Genomic DNA, 7040 nt, shown 5'->3' with positions numbered 1-7040 from the left:
CCTCATACTCATTAGCTCTCACTCCCCATTACTCCCAGCCCTTGGCAACCACTAATCTACTTTCTGCCTCTATGGAGTTGCCTATTTTATACATTTCACATAAATGGAATCATATGTGGCCTTCTTTCATTTAGCATAGTATTTTTAAGGTTCATGTTGTAGCATCTATCAGTACCACATTCCTTCTATGGCTGAAAAAATCAGTTGTACAGATATGTCACATTTTGTTTACTCATCAGTTTATGGACATTTGCACTGTTTATAATTTATAGCTATTATGAATAATGCTGCCATAAACATTCATGTGCAAACTTTGTGTGGACGTATATTTTCATTATCCTAGGAATGAAATTGCTGGCTTTGTTTGGCTTTTTGAGGAACTGCCAAGCTGTTTTCCAGAGCAGCCATACCATTTTACATTCCCACCAGCAATGTACAAAGGTTCCAATTCTTCTACATCCTTACCAACACTTGTCGTCCATCATTTTTATTATAACCACCCTAGTGGGTAGAAAGTGGTATCTCATTGTAGTTTTGGTGTGCATTTCCCAATGCCTAATGACACAGAACTCTTTTCATGTTCTTATTGGCCATTTGTATACCCTCTTTGGCGAAATGCCATTCAAATTTTTGTTCATTTGTAATTGGGTCATTTGTCTTTTTGTTCTTGAGTTCTGATAGTTCTGTATATATTCTGAATACAAGTCCCTTATTAGATATGTGATTTCCAGATATTTCCTCCCATCCCATGCATTGTCTTTTCACCTTCTTCATGGTATCATTTGAAACACAAAGTTTTAAAATTTTGATTAGTCAAATTTATCTTCTGTTTTCCTTTGGTGTGTTGCACTTTTGGTGTCACATCTAAGAAAGCTTTACCTAATCCAAAGTTGTGAACATTAACTCCTTTGTTTTCTTTGGAGTCTTACAGTTTTAGCTCTAATATTGAAGTCTATGATCCATTGTATATATTCTGTAGAGGTACAGTTCCAACTTCATTTTTTTGCACATGGATGTGTAATATTCCCAGCACCATTTGTTTAAAAGACTACTCTTTTCACATCGAATTGTCCAAACCTCCTTAGGTTTCAACCTTGTCAAACTGAAGATTTTCTGAAAGATAATACCTAATTTAGGTAAGGGTGAGGGGAAATCTTACACACTGCTAATGGGAATATAAAAGAAGTACAGCCTCTGTAGGGCAATTCACCATGCACACCCAAATTTGAAACATATATACTTTGATTCAGGAATTCTACTTCTGGGAATTTACTTCAAGGGGTTAATTGCACAGAGTGAACAACTAGAAGTAACCTAAATGTCTATGTGCAGGAGACCAGGTGAATAAATTATGCTATATCCATACAATGAAATATGATGTAGGCTTTAAAAATTATGGAGGTAATTAAATAAATAAAATGATGGAGATCTGTATTTATTGACTTGGAGCAATCTACTGCAGAAAGAAAAAGGAAAGCATGTTACAAAGCACCATTATAGTAGGATTGCATTTATATAATATTACATATTTTATATATGCATCTACATTCATAGAGATAACTCAGAAAATATTCACAAAAATGTTAACAGTAGTTGCCGCTAGGTAATGGGATTTTGGCTGGCTTTTATTTTCTTCTTTATACTTTTTTGCATTGCATGAATTTGCTACATGAATATGTATTGTCTTTATATTCAGAAAAAGAAAAGCTATTTTCATTTTGTAGAAGAGTGTCCTCAAGAAATATATATTGTAGACAACTATTCAATGGCATGGAAATATGTTCATAATTATACTGTTAACCAAAAAAGTAGGTTACGGTATTATCCCACTTATTAAAAATTTTTTAATGTAATATATACAGTATTTCCTAGGTACTATGATACTTTTTTTCACTACTTGCTATTTCCAAAATAAGGATGTCTCTTATACTCTATATGAATATTTAATATAGTGGGCTCCCCCCTCTTGCCCCCCCCCCGAAAAGCTGTTATTAATGAAATGATGCTTCTGGCAATCTGAGACTTGAGAAAGTGCCATCTGTGGGTAGAGAAAAGACTGGAAGAATAAACACCAAAACATGAGTGGTGCTTAGCCCTGAATTGAGATTTTTCTTTTCTTTTTTAAAAAAGATTTTATTTATTTATTTGTTTGTTTATTTGACAGAAAGAGAGCATGCCAGAGAGCACAAGAGGGGGGAACGGCAGAGGAAGAGGGAGAAGCACCCTGGGATCACGGCCTGAGCCAAAGGCAGACACTCAACTGACTAAGCCACCCAGGTGCCCCTATTTTCCTCTTTCAGTAAGTATAGTTGCCAAGTTTTCTATAGTGCATGCACAGATAAACATTAAGACACACACACACACACACACCAAAAAAAAAAAAACAGGAACTCGGCTGCCCTGCTTTTCAAGGAAGAAGTAGAGTGTGAGGATACCTGGGATTTACGGCTTTTACCAAAATAAGAGCCTAACAAATCAGGGAGCACATAAATTCCCTGAGTAGTGTCAGAATCTAGAGTGAGGGAGGAGTACCTTGCATGCCCACAGAGGGGCCCCTGGCCAGGCAGGAGCTGGCAAAGCAAGCTTGAGAACAGATGGAAAGTTCAGTCAACAGGAGCAGGACTCCGAGAGCAGTCTTAGCATTGTGTGGACAAGGAATTCCCTGTGAGGTAGGAAAGGGTCCAGATGGTGGGGACGCTGGCTAATTATGGAGGAGAGGGACGCTCAACACTGTGGGGCCACTCACATATTTTCCAGACTAGCTCAGGAACACCCCCCCCCCCAATTCCTCGGGAGAGACCAAGCACTGGGTGGAACTGACAATGAAACTGCCCCTTTTGAGAATGAAAACATGTATTGGTTCAGGTGAACCCTTCTCTCAGGCAGAGGGGCAGGGTTCTTACAGGAGATGAAGGACTTGGAGTGGAGGTGAAGGACTGACAGTCACAGCAGAACTTCAACAGCTTCTGAGGAGGCCAGTGAATTCTGAACCTCTGCTTAGGGTAAGGGAGGGACTTGGGCTTAGGGTGACTTGCCCAGGGCATAGAGGAGAATGCCAGGCACTGTGCCAGGTAGGAGCTTCACCCACATGATCATGTTTAATCTGCACAACAGCTCCCAGATGAGCAGCCTGAGGCTCAGAAAGATTATGAGGTTTGTCCAAAAGCACACAGCCAAGAAGTGATGGAACAGAATTCTTAACAGAGTTAGGAAAAGGGAAAAACATTGAGCAGAGTTAATACTCATTTATTAAAAATAAATATGAATGTTGTTTTGCTTTTTTTTTTAACCAAAAAACTTGTACTTAATGGTGGATATGTCTCATTGGTAGGAATTTAATTATTAAATTTTATTTTCTCAGTGCTGGTGTTTTGCTTTTGTGTTTTGTTTTTTTACTTTCCACCTCCTCCATGATGAGCATGTAAATCTTAGAGCAGAGAAAACAAAAATTTTTTTCAGAAGCAGTTGTGAGGACTAGTGGATCAAAGTAATTGGAGTGAATTATAGTGAGACCTTAATGACAAGAGAAATCCAGGTTCTTACTGGTTATGTGAGTTCCACTTGGCTTCACTGAACCTGTTTCCTAAATAATGAAAGGGGATTATAATCTTGTCCCAGTGTGCTGTTGCCAGGATTAACTGAGATGCAATGTACATGAAAGTCCCAAGCACAGTATTTGGTGTAAGGATGATGTTTAATAAATATTAAACTTGAGTAGTCATAGCTCTTCACACTGCACCAGGAAGGCCTAGCACCTACAGCTGTTCAGAGAACAGAAAGGAATCTGGTTTCCTTGGCAGGGGACCCTTACTAAACCTGCAGCTGCCTACACACCTGACACTCTCTCCTGCTCTGTTTTACCATCTGGAGACTAATAGGATCTCATTCCTTACCCCATTTTCACCTATTTGCCTCTCTTTCTCCCTTTGTCTCAACAATCTCAGCTGCCTAGGCAGTATTTTAAAGTACATGTGACATTATTTTCAAACCTAACACACATTTGCAGCGCACCTGTGTTCTAAAGATGGCCCCAGGCTTCTACTCTCCATTCATATCCTCAGAAATATTTGAATGAGCTCACAGTTTAGTTGAGAATTCAGATCCTTCAACTCTCATTTGTTGTCTAAGTGCTGTAACAGGTACACATACCCTGTTGTGGAAACCCAAAAGGTAGATTTACCAGTGTATGCACACATGCATGGGAGAGGAGGGGAAGAATGAAAGCATTTAGCAGTTAAAGAACAATGATTTCCTCATCCTATATTATGCAGCAGCCTCATATACTGTCTTTACCAAAGAGAAAATGTGCCCATTCTGCTAAACTGGTTTCAAAGTCAGTTAAACCAATGCCTGAGTGGGGCTGTTTCCTCTCACTTTCAGATTTATTAAAGTCTGTTCACAGCCACAAAGTTTGTGGAAGTCTCGGGTCATATGATGATGTTGCTGAGGCAGTGGGGTAGAAAGAAGGTCCAAGGAATTACAAATTAGCTCAGAGTGTTCTTGGACATTATGGGGCTTATTGGAATATACACACATTCTGATTAACAGGCAGTTTTAAGACTCAAAGGAATGCCCAATATATTTGCTTTTTAGGCAAACATTAACATTAATGGGGGGAAAAGATTCACCCATAGTTCAAGCTCCCTAAGAAACGAAGTGGTTTTCACTTTTCCTTATTCCCTTCCAGCCCTTATTCAAATCCATAAATCTCTGGACATGGTAATTGTGGATTAGATACAATTCTATATTCTACTTTCTCACCCCAGATGCATACTCAGAATGATGTTAAGTACAGCAACATTCAAAACCAGGGCACTGTGACAACAGCCCCTTCAGGCCTGTGGACTGACAGTCCAGTGGAAGATGTTGGCAGGGCACTGAGACACACCCTGTTCTGCCTGTGTTATTTATGCCTCTGGCAGTGAAGCCCCTGACAAAGAAGCATGTCACTGGAACACATGCTCTTTGTTCACAGAGGTGCATGCCAGCACCGGCTGTGTCAGAAGGGACAGTACCGGGTTTGTAGTCTCTCCTCCTTTGGCTCTTTTGCTTTCTTTTTATTTGCTCGCACATTGTGGCTATGTTTATTAATTACTTTGTAGCTTAATCTTAGAAAACAGACATTTACCCTGTGAGCTATGTATCATGGTGAAAGAGTCCTTCATACCCTGGGGTTGATTATAAAAAGAGGGCAGGATCCCGAGATTTGTCCCTTTTCTCAAACCTAAGGATCAATACCACCTCCTGCATGAGCCACCAGGTTACCACTCTCTGTGGCACAGAGCTACCATGTTCCAGGCTCCTTCAGCATCTCTTCTTCGCCTGCAAGATGGTGCCTGCATGCTCTGTTTGGTATTACAGGCCCTCTACCATTGATTGCAATCTGCTGTACCAAAGCAGACCCCATGCTTTATTCCAGTTAGACTGATGGTGTAGCAGAAAAGATGGCAGGCTTTGGAGTCAGACCCATCTGGGTTTAAATTTTAGCTCCACCTCCTGTTGGCCGCGCAGCTTAAGAACTCTGAGCTTCAGTTCCTCATCTGTAAAATGAGTAAAATGCCATCTACTTCAGAGGCTTGTCGGAAGATTAAATGGGAAAAAACATATTCAAATCCTAAAAGTGGATGGCTCAATAATTGCTTGCTAGCTCATGTTACTGATTTGCTAGTTTTTCATAAAAACCTTTATCTCACGGCCCTGTAGTTCTCATCGCCATACGGTTACAGACCTCCTGTGACATCCTGAAGACCACTTTACTCACCATTTTCCATCAGAGATGTCTGCTAAGACTGATCATTGTAAACACAAGACTCAAGAAACAACATACGTGAGGTTTTTGCCTTTTCCCAAAGTGCTTCTAAAACTTTATTACGCTTTGAAATTTTAATTGGAGATTTTCAAAACTGATAAAAGACGGTTTTGTTTGCTACTAAATGAACTCAGGTAAAATGGGAGGAGTCTTTCTTCACTTCAAGAAAACCTTAGGTTATTGCACAGAACGGTTTTTTTCTCTTTTCGTAAATCGTCCTCAATATTTGGAGCCTCTATTAGATGGTATCTGATTCGACACGCGGCATATTCACTTATTTTCAGCTTAATACACCCTTCCGTGACTCCCCGGAGGTCTGCAAAGCGAACCGAGGGCTCTAACCGCGGCTCCCGGGCGGCTTGCTCGGAGCCAGACCGTTTCGAAGGCTTCCTGCCAAGCTCCGCCGGAACGGAGCCCACCGAGAATTTACACACCTCGCAGGGCGCCCTGAGGAATAAGGGAGATAAAAGTCTGTGGTGGGAGCGGGGGGGGGGGGGCGGGGGACGGACGCGGTAAAACTCCGAGACCCCATTAGAAATGCTAATTGCTGCCTCGCTAGCCTATGTTTAAACGTTAGGAGGAAAAAAAAAAACAAACAAAAAAACCCAGAAAACCCAGGGAGATCGTCTTCAATTCGGGGACGCCCGGCCCCTCCGCCCGGTGCCACGCGGGAGGACGCGGGCGGCAGCGACTCGGGCCCCGACGGGCGGGGGTCCTCGCTGCGCGGTCCTCCCCGCCCGGCCCGAGGGCGGGGGGCGGGTGCTCGGCCTCTCACAGCGGGAGACAGCAGAGCGCGAACCCCAAAGCCCGTCCGCGCTCCCTTGGTGTCGCCCGACTTGGCGGGCGTCGGGCTGACTTGGTCGAGCCCACGAGGACGGGCCCGGCCTTACGGACCCCGCAGCCCTCCCGGCAAGTGTCCACGCGCGGGCCAGAGAGCCGCCTCCCCGCGTCGCGAGGTGCGGCCCGGGGGTCTCCGCCCGGCGGCGGGCGGGGAAGCCCCCGAGCAAGGTCTTACATCAGCCACCCCACGTGCAGTCGGAGGGAGGGAGGCAGGGAGGGAGGGAGGGAGGAAACCGCTCGGGTCCCCGGGGCTGCGCCTCCCCCCGCCCCCCCGCCTCCGCCCCTCCCCTCCCCTCCCGCCGCGCGTCTCCCCGCCCCGTCCTTGGTGCAGCCGCGGATGCCGAGCCGAGCAGCGCCGCGCGGGGCCGAGTGGAGCCGAGCAGCCGCCCGC

This window comes from Vulpes lagopus, chromosome 7 (assembly GCF_018345385.1).
Source record: "Vulpes lagopus strain Blue_001 chromosome 7, ASM1834538v1, whole genome shotgun sequence".
NCBI lineage: Eukaryota > Metazoa > Chordata > Mammalia > Carnivora > Canidae > Vulpes > Vulpes lagopus.
This window is presented reverse-complemented; position numbering follows the sequence as displayed.